Source organism: Neopsephotus bourkii, unplaced genomic scaffold, assembly GCF_033783945.1.
Source record: "Neopsephotus bourkii isolate Nb327-2 ecotype Australia unplaced genomic scaffold, CSIRO-AGI_Nbou_v1 NB_346, whole genome shotgun sequence".
Taxonomy (NCBI): domain Eukaryota; kingdom Metazoa; phylum Chordata; class Aves; order Psittaciformes; family Psittacidae; genus Neopsephotus; species Neopsephotus bourkii.
Genome location: NW_026900852.1, coordinates 578,493 through 596,607, shown reverse-complemented (window position 1 = coordinate 596,607; position 18,115 = coordinate 578,493). Strand labels below are relative to the sequence as shown.

Genomic DNA, 18,115 nt, shown 5'->3' with positions numbered 1-18,115 from the left:
CCATATGTGACTCCATACAGAGCTTTTCCAGCTCTCTGCAGTTACAGTAAGGAACAAAACTGTGACCAGTCTTTGAGAGGACTCTCTCCGCTCTGCTGAAGGAGCTGCTTTGGCACTGAACACCTCAGTTCTGTGGAGGAATCACCATTCAGGGCTGGTCAAACCTGGGAGAACAAAACCCATTAGTCACCACTAATTCATTTGATTGTGAAACACTTACTTGGACTGAAGTAGGAGCTGCTCTTAAGTCTTTAAAGGATTAGCTGCCTGCTGGTCTTCCGTGCCTGCAACCATTTATCTAAGCTACTGCTGCAAATCGTGCTGTTAACCTGTCAGGCGAGGTCTGAACCTTTCTTTCCTTGTCAGTGGGAAATGCGTGGTACATGGGATGGTGGGAAATGACTACATCCACAGTCAGAATGTCTGGGTTCTTTCCCCAGCTTCTTGAAGGAGGGAAAAGACAGAGAATGAATATACTGATAATTGTCTACTTGAGGATATTGCAAAACCAACTGAGGGCTGTAAAGAGTTTAGGGAATATGAGATGTTTGCAAATGCATCCTGCCCTCTGCTTCCATCTTTTCCATGGGCTGTTACCAGGGCAAACAATTCCTCTCCCTCCTGCTGACCTGTTGGCATGCAGCATTGCCATCCTGCTCCATCCTCAGGCTTGCATTTGTCGTCCCGTGTTGCATCATGTTCAGCACAAGAGGTCAAAGCAGCTGGCCAAAACCCAGCTGCCAGGGGAGGGTTTGCTCATGCAAGAGCATCAGTTCTGAGCTAAAAGCCATGCTGAGAGCAAAGGAGACTTTCATTCTAGCAAGAATCCTTGAAGCAAGCTGGGAATTCACCCCACAAGGGATATTTCTTCCTCTTCCACACATAGTATCTTTAGTGTAAAGGAAAAGATCTCATGTCCTTAAGCCTACACATACTGATTAGCATCACCATATAATTTTCCAGCAGTTGTTATCATTAGGATGTCATTAGGAAAAGTCATAGTGATTTTCCTTGTCTCTCAACACACCAGTTCATGTCACAGCACGACTTCTCCAGTGCTATTTTGGGTGCTGCTTTCCCAGACAAATGTCTCCTTTTCTTTGCGTTTGATCCTGCAGGTCAAGTGAATCCTTGCTGCCTTTTATTGCACGAGAACAGAGGCAGGATTGTAACATGGGCCAGGGCATGGTCTCCAACTTCAAACACAGAAAACTCTATTTGTCAAGGTTTCTCTTTGTTGGGTGGCTGCGTTTCAAATCACTTCAAAGTTCAACTCACAAACAGCTTGTGTTCTAATCCTCCCCATGGAACAAGGGAGGCTCTTTGACTTGTGCCTGCAGCCACTGGGACACGGAAGGCTTGAAGCTGGGAGCCTGCTCCACTCCTGGGAATCTAGCACAGAAAGGATGGAGGGAACGTTTGAAGGGAGCTTAAAGCTCCTCCAGCTCCAACCCCTGCCATGGGCAGGGACACCTTCCACTGGAGCAGCTTGCTCCAAGCCCCTGTGTCCAACCTGGCCTTGAACACTGCCAGTGCCTGTGCCAGGCTATAACCAACCTGGTCTTCCCTTGTTTCAGTCTGAACCCATCACCCCTTGTCCTATCGCTACAGTCCCTGATGAAGTCACTCTCCAGCATCCCTGCAGCCCCTTTAGGCACTGGAGCTGCTCTAAGGTCTCCCCTTCAGGAGCCTTCTCTTCTCCAGGCTGCCCCAGCCCAGCTCTCTCAGCCTGGCTCCAGAGCAGAGCTGCCCCAGCCCTCGCAGCAGCTCCGTGGCCTCCTCTGGACCTGCTCCAACAGCTCCACGTCCCTCTTGTGCTGCTGCCCCAGAGCTGGATCAGGGCTGCAGGGGGGGTCTCCCCAGAGCACTGCAGAGGGGCAGAATCCCCCTTCTCGACCCCTTTCCCACCCTGTCAACAGGGCCCAGGTCTCAGAGGGACTAAGGGCTGGCACAAATCCCTTCTCCCAGCTCTGCTGTAGTGAGAGAAAGTCATTTACAAGTGGCAAGATGAGCCAGGGCTTGCAAGAACACTTCAGTGACACTGCCTCAGACTGGCTGATGCTAAGTATGAGTTATGGAGAGGTGGCACTTGAGGCAGGGAAGGAGTTAACGCAATAAAGGGCAATTTGCTGGGGACAAGTTGGAGTTCATTGTTCAAGGCTCCGCTGTGGATTTCCTTTTTATCCTTTCCTCTCTGAGTCTTGGCTCTCAGCATAAAAGGGGTTGCTAGTCCTTCCTCTCCCTGTTTTTATTTAGAGTGTGAGCCCTCCGAGGCGAGGACTGTACCTTAACCTGTGTGCAGCAGCACAGGGGGAAAGCTTCATCGGCAGGGAGCTATAAATAGTGAGCCTGTGCAGCCCTGTGGCATCCATGCTTGCTATAATTGCCTGGTTTGTGCTCCTGTGACAAGTGTTAGTTCAGCTGTCAGGGAAAGGAGGACCTGAAAAGCATTACCAGAGACAACTTCCAGCTCTCGTGTTGCCCACTGAGCTCTGGTTTGGGTGCAGCTCTCCCTCCTGCCTTTGAGTTCTTCTTTTCCTGTGTGTAAATGATGCCCAGTGTGATTTGGGCACTCCCAGAACTGCAAAGGGCTTCTTGTGGTGCTGCCTGTTTCCACCTCATGCCTCAGCACCACACATTTATTTTGTCCTCTGCCACTTGCTCGAGGAGGTTGATTCTGCAGCAGTGGTTTTCCTGTCGCTCCTGACATCACTGTGTTTTGGTACTCCATGCTCTCATGAGGAATTAAATGAGTCACGGGGCAACAGCGGATAAAAGCAATGACAAAGTCCAAGCCCACCCTTCCTCCCTGAGCAGTGTGTGGCTGGTCTGTCAGGATGGCTTGCAAGTGGGTTTAAGTGATGAAAGGTTAAACCAGCCATTCTCCCTCTGCTACCACTAGGAAGGTCTGAGTAAGCAACCACAAGAGTGCTGCTGCCTATTCCTTGTACCATAAAGGGCTTTCATTTGAACTCCCAGTGGAGGTGGCTTAAGAAAACATGGGTTTTATTCTATGCTATAAAATTCCTCTAATGGACTTAATGATTCTGTGTGCCAAGTCCACATCCTTTTGGAAGTAGTTTCAGTGGAAGGAAGTTGTGCTGGTCCTGCCTATGCACATCTGTCAGCAAAGCTGCCATTTACTGCTACAGCTTTGAACAAGAGCCATGCATGAAGTTGACATGAGATGGCAAAACCCAGCTTGTCCCCTGTTTGGAGACTGTCTCTCCAGGTGATGCGGGCTTCAGCTGATGGGTAGCTACAAGCAAAACACCAGTGTGAATGTGCACCAGCACAGCAGAAACGTCAGGAGCTGTCACTGTGGGCTCTGCAGTGCCTCTCCTGCTGCCACAACGTCTCAGTCAGGAGATGTGGCTCCAGCAATTCAGCACTGTTGGCAACTAGAACCTGGCAGGAAAAGAGAACAGGGAGGATAAATGGATTCTGTTTTCCTTCCCCCCTCCTGGTCCCACTCTTCCCAAGATGTAAGAGCTAATTTCGGTGGCTATGCCTTTGAAAAGAAGGCTGGGAATGAACTCTGAGAGGTGACTAAGCCCATCTCCTCCTTCCTCAGCCAAAGGCAAGCCTTCCTCCTGACTCAGCAAGTTAAACCTCATCTATTTGATACAGCCCCTGAGGTACCAGACATAACAGCATCAAGAAAATTAGTTTCCCATCCAATGCATGAGCTGTGCAGATGAGTTAGTGTTACTGTAAGTGTTCTTGCTTACTCTTCCTTCCCTATATTCACTGAAAACACGTGGTCAGTGTGGTTTGAACAGCCCTAGAGCAAGAAGCACAGGAACCTGCTCCAGGTTGTTTGTACTGTGCTGGCTGCCACAATCTGCTCTCCATTTACACGCTGTTTTGCACAGACAAAGGTGAAGGAAGGCCTCCTCTCTCCAAAAGCTACCAGAGGTAAAACCATCTTGATAAAAGCAGCAGGGATCCAATAATCCTGCAACCATGCAGATTGTTTTCTCCTCCTCCCCTATTGATTTATGATGTGAATTGAGGCAACTCTTAACTTTGCAGCCCCTGCCATTTATCTCCCTATATAGCAAGCACAGCAGTACATCTGCCTCTTGGATCGCTGGCTGAAGCCTCAGTAATTTGAGTACTTGGATCAAAGTCGGCTGAGATCCTTGGACCAAAAGCCCTATTTGCTATTAAGAGCACTTTGCACTAATTAAACTTCATAGAATTCTCCTTAGGTTTTCCTGCCTCCTTTTTGCAGGTGGCACAAGTGAGGATTTAGCTCAGACGAGGCTGTTCAGGTTTAGAAATAGTTCTTAGAGATCAGTTTTTTCACTGTCTCAATTTCCATATAAGATAAGAGGGGAAACAGCAATTGACTCATGACTTTCCCCAAGAGAAACTACGCATTTAGGTAGGTGGAGGAACCCGAGGTGGTGTTTTCCACTAGATGGTGGTAGACAGCATTGTTTAAGAAGGGTTATTCACTCTTCCCCTCTTTACCTGGTACAAGAGAAGCCCAGGGTCGGTCCTGTTCCATGTTCTCTTTCCATTACAGTTACTACTCCATATTCTGGGAAAAGAAGCCAAAACATCACTGCTGGTGAGCTCTTAACTCTTTTCTTGGGGAGGTTTATTTCCACCTTCCAAGAAGCTGTTGAAACAGCAGAGGTTTCGTTCCTATTTTGTGCAACGCAGTAAAAGCTATTCCTTTATCCATATACATGTGTGCTGGGTTGGTCTTAACTCCTGGATCCATCCATAGGAATCACATAAAATAGTGTTGATCTGATGGGGGGCAGGATATTTCCTTGTGTAAAACAACCCTCCAACCCAAAACACACACAAAAAACCCAGCCAGGGAACTGGAAATGAGCCATGGATCCCAGACCCAAACCGAGCATCCTTGGATCGAACTGGATGTGAAGTTTGGATTTGGTCTTTTGCAGCTCCCGGACTCAGATCAATGATTCACATCCCTGTTTGAGGCAGCACTTTGGTTTAACATGGAAATATTGAGTAAACAGAAGGGATTTCAGCCAAAAACATTTCAGTCTCGGTTAAATTTATGCTGCTAACGTCCATGCTGCATCTGAAGAAAACCCTGGCCTTCCATAGCCCTGTCCTTACCATTCTGTTTGCACAGAGCCATGAAGAAACAAACAACATCAAGCTGGAAAGCTTGGGGAGCACACTCAGTAAAGGTTACCTCCGTCTATCGCAATAGTCTTGTGTTCTTTGGCTGCAGAGAAGGACACGGAGCCCAGCCTAAAGGCTCCACTACAACAATATCTCCTCACAAAGACTTGCAGCTCCACATGGGCACAACCTCACCACAAAATCAAGTCCCTGCTTGCATCTGTGGTGATGTTGTGGTGATTCAGGCTGGCAGACATCACAAAGCACTATTTGCTCATGCGCTCTCTACTCGTTACTACTGTGATTACATTAACACTATAATATTTATCCTGAGTTCTGAAAGCAAATGTAATGAGGGATTAGTACAAAGAAGAGAGGGAGGAATTTGGACTCGAGGAGTGCAGTGTGAGCTGAAGAACGTCTACGTTACAGGAACTTAGGCCAGTTAAGGCAATTACAGCAGGAATTCAGGCTATCTCATTTTGATGGACAGGTATGCTGTACTGGTTGAAGTGGGAAGACTGGTGTAAGCCTTCTATTGTGGCTACCTGTCTAGATGCAGCAGGTAAATCCTCAAGTGAGCTTTGAGGAGCTGAAATAAACTCCTAGATTAGAGGTACCATAGTGAAGAAAATACCAAAGGGACTGGGTCTCCTTTAGTTCTGCACAAGAGACGATCAATGATTGCTGATTTCTCTTGACAGCGTTATGAAGGACATGCACATGCACATCCTGTGTCTCCGATTCTTCCGACTGTTTTATGGTCCTGTGAATCATTCAGGCAGAAAGTGACTGAACATCTTTATAAACACCTCATGGTTCGTCACTGCGTTTTAATAACAGAAATTATACATGTCAAGTATTCCAGTAAAACAGTTATCACTTCTTCTGCAGCATAAAATGGGCTCTGGCTCCCTGAAGGAGTGAAATGCCAGGGCATTTCCTGGACCTTCACAGCACAGAGGCCACCTGGAAGGTAATTTACCTATTTAAGAGGAACAAAAGGCTGAAAAATGCATCTGCTGGGCTTGAGCCCATGGTTAAGCTACGTCAAATCCAATTCTTGGAGCACTAAATCCACTTTTATCATCTTTCCCCTGCTTGTCCTTGGGATTGTCATGACCCCAAGGTCTCTTTCGCTGTTTCATTTCAATCTGACTGATGCCCCGGTCTGCACTTCTCTTGTATGGCTTGTGTTGTCCCTTGCAGCTCTCTTGCGTTACCCGTATTTCACTCTGCTACCTTCCATCAGCAGAGGGTTAGGAGATTATAACACTCATAAAGAAAAGCTGTGTCTCTGCCAGTAATTTCTGAACACAGAAAGGCTGCATCACTGAATGCATCTGATCCATCTTCCTGCACAAACTCCTGTCAACAGCAAAACTGCTGCAGTCCCAATCAATCTTGCATTACTAAAATGGCCCTTACATCACAGCACCACGCTCCTCTACCCTAACAAACAAAGGCTATTACCATTTAAAAGCTGCACTAACTCCATGGATAGGTTTGGGATAAGGCCAGGCATTGAATAATGTCTAAGGGATCAATATTCAGGCTGTTCAGCCTGGAGAAGGCTGTGTGAAGACCTCAGAGCAGCTTCCAGTGTCTGAAGGGGGCTATAGGGATGCTGGGGAGGGACTCTTCATTAGGGACTGTAGTGATAGGACAAGGGGTGATGGGTTAAAACTTAAACAGGGGAGGTTTAGATTGGATATAAGGAAGAAGTTCTTTACTGTAAGAGGGGTGAGGCATTGGAATGGGTTGCCCAGGGAAGCTGTGAATGCTCCATCCCTGGTGGTGTTCAAGGCCAGGTTGGACAGAGCCTTGAGCGGCATGGTTCAGTGTGAGGTGTCCCTGCCCATGGCAGGGGGTTGCAACTGGATGATCTTAAGGTCCTTTCCAACCCTAACTATTCTCTGGTTCATAATCTAGAGCAGCACAAGAGAGATGTGTTGTGATTTATCTGTGTCCTATCCACTTCTCCACGTGGTTCACTTGAAGACCAGGTAGAAGTTTAAGGAGTGTACTGTAGTGAACATGGAGAAAATACATGCACAAGGAGGATGAGAGGCACAAACGCTCCAGAGTCCTTGTAGGGTCTCTGCTCTTAAGCTCCTGGGTTCTAATGGGATCTGATGAACCCCTCTTTAGAGGGGCAAGGGGATGGAAGGGGTCAGCCTGCTGGTACTGGATGAACATTCCTGGTACTGACCTGTGCAAACAGCAGCTGGAAAGGCAAAGACCTGAAAGATCAATAAAGAATTGCAGGTCTGGGTACAACTGATGCAATGGTTCCAATGAGTGTCACTGGTGCGGGAGCACGGGCGCTGCTATTGACTGCCAGCTACCAGGCACCTGCATCAAATAAGGAAGGGGCTGCTAGGGAGAGAGCTCAGCGCCAGGCAGTGTCAGCTCAAGGATACCTACTGGAAATGAGCAGTGTGGGGCTTGGAGGGGGTTTTGTGGAAGGGAGAAAAGGTAGGAATTGAGGGGGGGTACAAAGGAGGTGGAAAGGAGGCAGAATGGAGGTGGAAAAGAGATAGAGACAGAAGGTAGAAAGCAGGAAGAAAGAAGGCAGAAAGGAGGCAGAATGGAAGCAGAAAGGGGGCAGAAAGGAGGTAGAATGGAGGCAGAAAAAAGGCAGAAAGGAGGCAGAATGGAGGCAGAAAGGAGGCAGAATGGAGCCAAGAATGGAGGCAGAAAGGAGGTAGAATGGAGGCAGAAAGGAGGTAGAATGGAGGCAGAAAGAAGGCAGAAAGGAGGCAGAATGGAGGCAGAAAGGGGGCAGAAAGGAGGTAGAATCGAGCCAGAATGGAGGCAGAAAGGAGGTAGAAAGGAGGCAGAAAGAAGGCAGAAAGGAGTCAGAAAGGAGGTAGAATGGAGTCAGAAAGGAGGCAGAAAGGATGTAGAATGGAGGCAGAAAGGGGGCAGAAAGGAGTCAGAAAGGAGGTAGAATGGAGGCAGAAAGAAGTCAGAAAGGAGTCAGAAAGGAGGTAGAATGAAGCCAGAATGGAAGCAGAAAGGAGTCAGAAAGGAGGTAGAATGGAGGCAGAAAGGAGGTAGAATGGAGGCAGAAAGAAGGCAGAAAGGAGTCAGAAAGGAGGTAGAATGGAGCCAGAATGGAGGCAGAAAGGAGGTAGAATTGAGGCAGAAAGAAGGCAGAAAGAGGGCTCAGCTCTGGCTTCCCAGAAAAGCACCAAGCACCCCAAGGTTCAGCTCTTGGCACATCAACGAACTGCACCTCCTGGACAGGGCAGAAGCCAGGTTAGAGCGAGCTGATGTTACCAGACCCCATTGGGAATTTCGGGCTGTGCCAAGCGGGATGTGGGAGGCGGTGCCCATCGTCGCCATGGGGTATGGAAGCGGTGGATGTGAAAACACTCAACCCCATGTGCTGGTGAGCGATCACACCAGGTTTGTCCCTGTTAAAAGCTTCCTAAACTGCAGTGTTAGGCTAGAGGGATGTGTGTGGTGCAGGTGCCATCTTTGGGGCAGAATCAACTGCTTTTTGCCCCCTAAGCTCCCTCTATTATAAACGATGGATTTTTCCAGAGGGGCACAGAAAACCCAACTAAAACCAACCCGAAAACACCCCACCTCAGGAAGGGCCATGGCCGAGGCTGCCTGTGGTGACAGCAGCCAAACGCCATCTTCCTGGGGGCTGAGGAGGGACCCCCGCAGACAAAACCCCCCCGCGGTTGAAGCCTTGCCCCGGGGCCGCCATGACACCCGGGCCCTGACGGGAGAAGGGTGGGCGGCGGGCGCCATCTTGTCGGGGGCGGAGCAAGGCCCGGCCCGCCCCGCCCCGTGCTCTGCCTGCCGGGGCCGCCCCGGCCTCGCCGCACTCGCCGCTGCCGCCCGAGCGGAGCCGCAGCCTGCAGCGCCATTGCCGCCCTCAGCCCGCTATGGCAGGTGAGCGTGTCCCCATCCCCTTCCCTTAGAGATGCCGCCGCATGGAGGGTGCAGCCTCGCCGGTGCCTTCCCCTGCGGGCACCGCTCTCCCCTCAGCCCGCCGCGGTCACCGCTGCCGTTCGCTGTCACCTCCATCCCGCCCCACCCCACGCCGAGAGCCGCCCTCCATCCCCACACAGCCGCGGCTCTCCCCTTCCTCCTCGCGGGGAGGTGGGGTCGGGGCTCCCCGGCAGCCTTCCACCATGTTGCCCGGCCGCCCTTCACCTTGGCCGCGGGGCTCCGCGCCGGCCGTGCCGCTCCTCCTCTCCCTTTTTTATTCCCTTCTTTCTATTTTAAACCTTCCCCGTGGGCTCCGGGCCGGCGTTCCCCGGCTCGGCGGAGCCTGCAGCCCGCGTTGGGCGGAGGGGAAAGGGAGGCACCTACCTGGGCATGGGGGATGCCTGAGGGGGGAACCTGCGCCCTGCGTGCGGGGCCTGCTTTGCTCTGTGCTGTTACCGGCTGGGCTTTGCTTTTCCTGGCATTATTGTTATTTTATGTGTTTAATCCGACACAAAATGGGTGGCAGAGCCGCAAGCTCGCAATTGGGATGGAGAAATGCAGGTTAATTCTTCCCTGGTCCTGAAGGGGTGGCCACGCTTTCTTCTCTGATCCCGTTCTCGTGATGCGCTTTGAGGTGGTGGTTTTTTAACCCCCTTTTTATTTATTTATTTCGGGGTTTTTTCTTTATTTTTTTGCGGGCGGGGGGCGATGTTTTGGGGGCATTTTTTGTGGTTTTTTTATTTCTCTTTCCCTAGGGCAAATCGCAGCAATAAATATTTCTGTTTTCTGCTTTTTTTGTTGTTTTTCAAGACCCATATCGTGTGGGGGTTTCTTTTGTTTTAAGGTACATTTTGGGTAGCAATAAGTGATGGAGGTAGCGCAGAAAAATGTCTGAACAAAGCTTGGTGAAAGCCTTCAGTGAGGTTCCCCTTGCTTAATGGGTAACATCTACCTACCTAGAGCATGCATTGCTGCTGTGAGTGGCTTTTGCCTTTCTTTATGAAGGATGAGGATGCAGGCAGAGGCTTGCACAGCTCCATGCAGACTCAATGCAGTTAAAGGGGTCCCACACACCCCATCCTTTACCTTCACCAGGTAAGTGCAGGCAGGGGCTGGCCCCCAAAGGGAGCTGCAGGCAGAGGTTCCTGTAGGAAAGGGAACTCTCCAATTGTATTTAACACAAGGTAAAGACCTTGTGTGTTAATTTTTTCCCATCTTATCACTTGCCCCATGCAGCTGACTCGAGTTCAATGCCAGGTAAATGCTCTGCTCCCTGTTGCTGCTGAACTTGACCAGCTGAAATAAAACCACCAACTGCTCCGTTTTGACAGGGAGCTTAATACCTCTATCCTCACATTGCCAGCCTTCAACAAGCTTCACATTACCCAGTTTAAGCTTAAAGAAATAGCTGCTTTGGGTAGTGGTTTTGCTGGCAGCTGGAGTTGGGTGCAGGCTGTAAAACCTAGTGGAGAAGCAGGACAAATGCTGGAGGGATGAGCTGCTGATGTGTTGCGCAGTGCCAGAGCTGCACACCTTGATCTGCCTGGTGATTTTGCTATAGATAAAGGATTATTGCAACAAGGAGATCAGGTTAGTAAACTGGAAAATAATCCTTGAGATACATAGAACACTTGGATTAGTAGTTGATGAGCCCCTTACAACCCCACTCCCAGCTTCGAGTCATCATCCAGATAGCTTGGAAGTAGAGCAGTATTAACATGGAGATGCATTGAAACAAATCCAACCCTGAGCTGAGGTTAAACTGAGATTTTTATCATGGATTTCAACAAGCCTTTGACTGTAGTAAAGATGCAAATAGGAGTTGAAAATGTCTTGTCAGACCCCTGGGGATAAGGGAAGGAGTTAAGAGCACGATTCTCAAGGGTGGGTCGTGCTCCTGCTGTTCCTTAACAGACTGAGCTCATATGGTTTAAAATCCATCCCAATCTGTCTCTTATCTGTAAGCCTTGCTCCTAGCTGGGCTTAGATTTGGTGAACTTTCTCAAGGCACCTGGCTCTTGGTTCATCCAGATGTAAGGAGCTGGATGGAAAGGGGGTTCTCTGAATATGGGCCTCTTGCTCTTTCTGCATCTTTAGCCACAAATCTGAAGGAAAACCAGCTTTTTAAATACTAATTTGGGCTGCAGGTTGGTGATTCTTTCCTTTGGTGGCAGCATCAATTTAAGCAGCCACCATCCATCAGTGGTTATGCACTCCCAGCCCTGCAGTGACCCCTTGGTGGTGCTGGTACCTGCTCAGTGGGGTCCGGGATGCAGCATTTGTCTGCAGTTCAAAGGTTTTTAAACTAAACCAAGTCGAGTTTTCTTTCTTTGGTGCTGTCAGTTTGTATCTTGGGTTTTGTTTGGTTTTTATTTCCTGAGGTAGCTGAATCTGTCAACTTCCTCAGTGTAATGAACTTTCTTATTGTGCTATGAAGTGGTTTTGTTGTGCTGTTAAGGTTGATTGGAGACCTGAAAAACTAAATGGGTGAACCTTTACCCATCTTCAGTATGAGCTCCTTCAGAAGTGGCTGTTAAGCTGCTCTGAATGTCAGCAGTTAACTTCTTCTAATCCTTGTGTGTACAGGGGTAAGACTCGGAGCTGGTCCAGTTGATAGCAGGTTACAGATTGGTGTCTCACACCAGATGGTTTTTGGAAGATCTTACTCTGCTATAGCTCTTCCTGTCAATGTATGTGAACCACATAAGAAAAATGGAAAGAAAACTCAAGCCCAAAAAGATTCTGGGGGCCACTTAAAGAGATTTATTTTACTTTCTAGCACCTTTATGCATTCATCCATATGGTAGAAAATGCAGAGAATGGTTTTACTTCCATTGAAGATGATGGTTCTCATATTGCTGGAAGAATCTGTATCAAGTGTTCTTATTTATGAGTCATAGTGGTCATGGAATGGTCTGACAGCAGTTACAGTGGGCTTTATTTTACTAAAAAGCTGCAGGAAGAAAATATTGACAGTTAGGATGAGTAAAGGAATGAAGTAAATCATTTCGAATGAAGGCTGCTTGCCGTGTTCACCAGCCGTTCCCAGGGGTGAAGTGCACTAAGTCATCGTGCTAACACATCATGCTCCCGTCAGAGCTGGGGAGCATGTTTTCTTTATTGCTAAATATTTTTAGTTGTTATGAGCTGTCTTCTGGCAATGTTTATTTGAAGGCAGTTTGCTGATATTTGGCCATTTCCAGGTTACGGGAAGGAAAGGTCTGCTATTTGAGTGTTCTTCTCTTAGAGATGAATCTAAATGTGGATTTCTTGCCATGGTAAGTTGGCCATGAGATAGGTAGAACTTGGAACACCTCCTTGGGAAAGGGAATTGGGCTCTTGAAACATTGCTGGCACTTGGTGGAGGAATGAAGTAGGAGGGAGAACTAGCCTTGTAGTTAAGAGGTCTCCTGCTCTGGTTTTATTCCTTGCTCTAAACATTAATCTTGGCCTTTTTTTTTTTTGCCAAACATAGCAATAAGAATCTGTATGGCATCAGAATCCATGTGGATCTGTATGGCATCAGAATCCAGCGTGCCTGTGGCACACCGTGCAGCTCCCACCGTGTTCTCATCCAGTGCCTGCTCAGAGGTTGGATGAACTTGTTTTTATGGTACTCAATGTTGTCACCAGTGTAGCAGACAGTGAATCATCCTTCACCTTGGGTCTGCAGAGAGCTCTGATTGTCTTGGCTGCGCCGTGGCCCCAGAATAGAGTTGGGCCTTTTGGTTTGGGAAAGACCAGTTGGCCATTGAGGCTGTTCCAAGGGAATCCCAAAGCACATGTGGGGAGGGGGGTCTTCATCCTGTGTGGTGGGAAGAAGTTGAAATACTCTTTGTTCCTACCTGACAGCTCTGTTTGATTTGCAGAGGAGGCTAGGGGTAATTGTAAATCTAGTCTTTTAATGGGTTTATAATTAGACATTCTATGATCTAAATCTCTGTGTGTCTCAGCTCTCAGGCCAGAAGATGAAAGTGGTAGTTATGATGGGGTGGAAATGCACCAGCCAAGTGGCTGGTCTTCAGTTTGATTTTCTTTTATATTAAAAACAAAACTGCTTCAGGAGAGAATAAACTTTGCTCTATTCTGGTGAAGGGGGATTTCCAGAGTTTCTTCTCACCACGTTCAGGCAGCCAGAATGCTTTATTTCCCCCAAACCTGTGTTGACAAGCATGTAATAAAATGGATGTGTATTGCTAAGAGTGTGTCCAAGGCCAGGTTGGACAGAGCCTTGCGTGCCATGGTTTAGTGTGAGGTGTCCCTGCCCATGGCAGGGGGTTGGAACTGGATGCTCTTAAGGTCCTTTCCAACCCTAACTATTCTATGATTCAGTGGCTGATGATGGTGTAGCTGGGGTTTAGTTTGTGTATTGTGGAGCCTGATGGATCTTTCTCCTTTGAATGATGTTTTGCTTTTATTTGTGTCTGCAAAATGCCTGAGAAAACAAGCTCTGATCGTTGTGTTTTTAGGAGCAGATTAGTCCCGTTGTAAGAGCTGGAGGAGCTCTTAGTAGCAGTGCAGTACCTGTGAGTATTCCTGAACTTGTAGGCTGTGTGGCATGAAAGCAATAACTGAAGTTTATGTGCCTTTAGGTTTAACCAGCATTCCTTTGTCACCTCCTTCGTGCTAAAAGGGCCTGTTTTAATTCAGCACTCCTTTATGCTTCAAATTAAAACTGCTTCAAGTATGGGCTCAAATTAGTTGAAATGGTGAAGGAGAGATTGACTCACCGTTATATTTTGGTTGGGCTGTTTTGCAATGCTGTGAGTCACCGAATGGCTCTCAAATGGCTCCCTGTCCCCCGAATTTGTTGTCTGAATTTATATTTAATATTGCAGTGCTTGTGTCATTCAGCTGAAGCATTCTGAGGCTGCTGGTGGACAGCAGTGCAGGAAAGGAGGTAAAAAGCCACTTGGGGGGGTGGTTCTGCACTCACATTCCTGGGCATTAACCTCACCTGGGGATGCTTTGAGGAGTTTGGGCTCTAAATGTGGGGAATGGGGATTTCCTCTTGATTTTGCATGGCCATGAAATGGCAGCCTCAGGCAACAAGGCCATTTTAGTGGTGTGCTGGCTATTAGCAGCTTGTAAGATTGTAAAAGTTGAGAGAATAAAGTGCAGTTTGGAAGCTTTAATAGGAAAGTGCCTTAAACATTGCTTTCCTAAGTGTGCTGTTAGCTGTGTTTATATGATGAGGCAGTTAATGTGCTGTTAGTGAGTTTATCCCAGTGCTCTGGATGCTATTGGTGGTAGCAATTGGAAAGCAATGCTGGGGCATTAAGCATATCTTTACTGAGCAATCTTTCTTTTCTAGCACAGAAGTAGCTACTTTTTCCTGCCCTTGTTCCCTCTATCACTTACCTGTATCATCTTGTATTGAAGCTCAGTGTGCTCTTTTGTTCTGCTGTTAAAGAAAACCTGTGTATGTATTCTTATGCATATTCATGGTCATGAAGAGTATCTCCTAGAAATGGGCTGGTGGCTCCACATCAGGAATTACACTTCTTGTTGGGAAGCTTAGAATGGAAATAAAATGCTGGGCTGCAAAGTTATTTTGTGGGCTGAATAAAATGAAAGTGACCCAGAGCTAATAGCGCTTAATGGGCTGTGCTGTGATCAGGTTGGATGTTCCAGGGAGTCTTTGAATCCCTGTGACAGGAGATATAAGTCATAAATTCATCAATCTTGCCCTCTGTTTATGACTTGCTCTTTGTGTGGAGAACCCTGTATTCAGACCCTTACCAAAGAAAATCCATCCTTGGGCCTTCAGGTGATGAAGCACCAATAGCTTCACAAGTTACAGCAGCTTTTCTTCATATTTTATCTAAAATGAGGTGTATCTGAAAGCTGAGATGTTCCTGATACAGGAAGCATTTGCTTGGTCATATTTGAACAGGCTGGAGTTTGTGCTGAAAGCTTAAGGAGTGTGATTTCCTGAGGAGCACTCCACTGTATAAAGGCCAGACCTAAGGCATAACTGGGATTCAGACTGATGAGAAGGAAATGGGAGCTGCAGGGCCCTATTCTGTAGGATCAGACCCCAAAATATAGCTGCAGTATTCTCATGCTGTTCTGTGCCCTTTCATATGTGGGAACAACAACAGTTATCAGCCCTTTGCTGATACTAGAACTGTGTATTTTGCATGGGTATCATGTAATTTTGTGTGCAGAATTTTGTGAGGTTATGCTGTGCATAATAGTTGTTATCAGTATAATAACTTTTATTGTTATATACCCAAGTGTTGTGATTTTGTTGTAGCAAAATGGTGTATCTATGTATTTCATCATAGGATGGTTGTAAGGGACTGAAAGCTCATCCAGCTCAAACCCTCTGCTTCGGGTAGGGACACCTTCTGCTAGAGGAGGTTGCTCCAAGCCTTTGAACATTGCCATGTTTTGTATTTGCTCTAATCAGAAACTGGAAATTGAATGGGAACAGCTCAATTTGTGCTGTGTTCAGTTCAGAACAGAAAACATCAAATCTGGCTTGGTATAAATAATGATCTCTAGTACTGACTGCCCTTATGGCTTGAATTTCCCTGGACTGCAGGGTACATTCTGAGGTCTATAAACTGAGGTGGCTTTTACAAGGCTTTCAGATGAGCCGTGTTTTCATTGTCCATGTGCCTTGTTTGCAAAGAGCAGAAAAAGCAAAGGATAAAGCCTGAGCTCCTTCCGAGACAGTACGTGATCCTTCTGGTGAAAACAGAGCTCTAAAAAGGCCCTTGTGCAGACAGGGAAGAACTCCTGTAATCTTGAGCCCTGGGTACTTGTAAACATCCATTGCTAATGAGCCTTCCTCTTCTCTGGAAGGGATCAAGCACATTTAATGCTTTTCATGAAGATGCCTAATAAGCCACGGTTGAATGAAGCAAAGCTGTCAGTGGAGCCTTCTGTTAAGTTTCTTAGTATAAATGAGTCAAAACCCCAAGTGTTATCTGAGCTCTCCTCCTTGGCTCTTTGGGTTTGGTAAAGATTCATGATCAGTATTAGCCTGATTTTTACTCTCAGTTAGGAGACCTGTTCTTGCTGTGTGAGCCCACTGAATCGTACATACAGAACAGTGCACAGAGTGTATTGAGACCTGAGTGTAATTCCTGTTGTTGTTCTGGGGGCTGTTGTGACAGAGGATGTTTTGTTGAATGGCAGGTAAGAGATTTATTGTGGAGGCAGCACAGCATGTGGCTACCTTCAAAGGAGACTCAATGTATGTTGGTCTTTCCTCTGCTTAATTATTCAAGTGGGTAATTTGGTTTGAGGGCAAAATGTGTGCGTAAATGATGTTATTCCAAAGAGCAGCAGCAAAGAATTCATGCATGTTAAGGGATGCCAATTAAGCAAGAATAATTGTGATTATTTTCTTTTAAAGTAGTGCCATGCAGCCATCTGCAAAAGAGCGTGAAGATGAAGGAGCCAGGAAGATACAATATTGAAACCCGAGTATATTGGTGGAAAAAAGGGTTGTGTTGCTGGCAAAAATCACAAAGAAGTGTTGAGCCAAGTGTTGCCAAAATACTTTCTTGTAGAAGGTGTGTCTTGCTGGAAAGATAAAGCTTTTCTTCAATAAACTATGGTTGATTATTGAAAGTAATGTGAACTCTGTCAAAATATTATAGTTTCATAGAAGCATGGAATGGTTTGGGTTGAAAGGAACCTTAAAGCTCATCCAGTTCCAACTCCCTGCCACAGGCAGGGACCCCTTCCACTGGAGCAGCTTGCTCCAAGCCCCTGTGTCCAACCTGGCCTTAAACACTGCCAGGGATGGGGCAGCCACAGCTTCTCTGGGCACCCTGTGCCAGCGCCTCAGCACCCTCACAGGGAAGAGCTTCTGCCTTATCTCCAACCTGAACTTCCCCTGTTTCAGTTTGAAGCCATCACCCTTTGTCCTGTCACTACACAATCCCCTGTGCTTTTCCTGAACAGTCAGTTTGGTGTTAAGGGGACTGTTCCCACTCCTGTCACTTCAGTTGGTGAAGAAGTGACTGAGCCTCCTGGAACAGTTTTGTTGCTTGCAGGGATGTTTAATGCATTAACATATAATTTAATGCATACTTAATTAACTGCTAATGTATGGGGGGAAATCTTCAAAGCTTTTGGACTGAATTACAACTTGCAACTCCGTGTGGTAACGTGTTATGTGACGTACAGGTTAGGTGTCAGCAGGGTTTCAACATGCCCTAGTCACCTCCTGGCTTTACTCCTTGTCCCTGTGGAGTCAGAGGGCTGGACCAGTGGCGTCACGTTAGCTCCTGAAGCTATGAGTAAGATGTAGAATGCATGTTTATGAGGAAGCAGATCGTGATAGACGCGTGTGTGGGCACTTTCACCTCAGCCTGCCTGCGAGTACAGGAAGTTCAGCAGCAAGTCTGGGGTAAGCACAAACCTGTGTCTAGAAACACTTCCAGGCTCGTTGTGAAATGAGTAAGTTGGTAATTGGCCGGCTTCATAGGTGTTCATCAAATGCAGGGCTGGGTACAATTGTTTAGGATGTGGGCAGAGAGTAAGTAGTGCTGGTTTAACTCAAAAGTAGAGTAAGTAGTGTTGGTTTAACTTCAAACTCCTTAATGGCAATAATGACTTAATTTTTCCCCATGGCTATGGGAAACCAAACTGTGCTTAGTGACCGAAACTCATGGGACAAACCAGTTGGTCAACAGTTATCAGTAGTTACAATAGTAGTAATGTTGCTAGTATAATAATAACACCCACTATTGCTCATATAGTTAATAATCACACTTATTATTGCTCTGTGGCACCAACGGATGATCTGTTTGTGCCCTTCCTTTTGCCAGGTTCAGCAGAAGTCGGTTCTCTTGCTGTTTTGGGGATTGGCTCTATGTAAGGACCTGGGGGCTCTAAAGCTCAGCTTGCTCCTTGCTTTTTGAGCAGATGTGCTGGGATTGTGCTCCGAGCAATCAGTGGTCTGAAACCAGAAGATCCTTGGCCTGCACAACTGAGGGTACTGTGTACCAACAGCAGAGCTGCCTGCACCAGAGCACATGAAGAATCATGCTGCCTCTCCCCCTCAGCACTTGGAAGCCTTGAAACG

General features: G+C 47.2%; 1 protein-coding gene across 2 annotated transcripts in view; it reads left to right on the top strand.

Annotated features, from left to right (window-relative positions):
• Positions 1–8,894: 8,894 nt before the first annotated feature.
• SLC23A2 (solute carrier family 23 member 2) overlaps positions 8,895–18,115 on the top strand; it is a 57,348-nt gene continuing 48,127 nt past the window's right edge. The window contains exon 1 of one of the 2 annotated variants that reach the window (XM_061348199.1): positions 8,895–9,027. The gene's annotated coding sequence lies outside the window, so the exon portion shown is untranslated. The remainder of the gene's footprint in view (positions 9,028–18,115) is intronic. The other variant, XM_061348198.1, reaches the window with a different exon arrangement.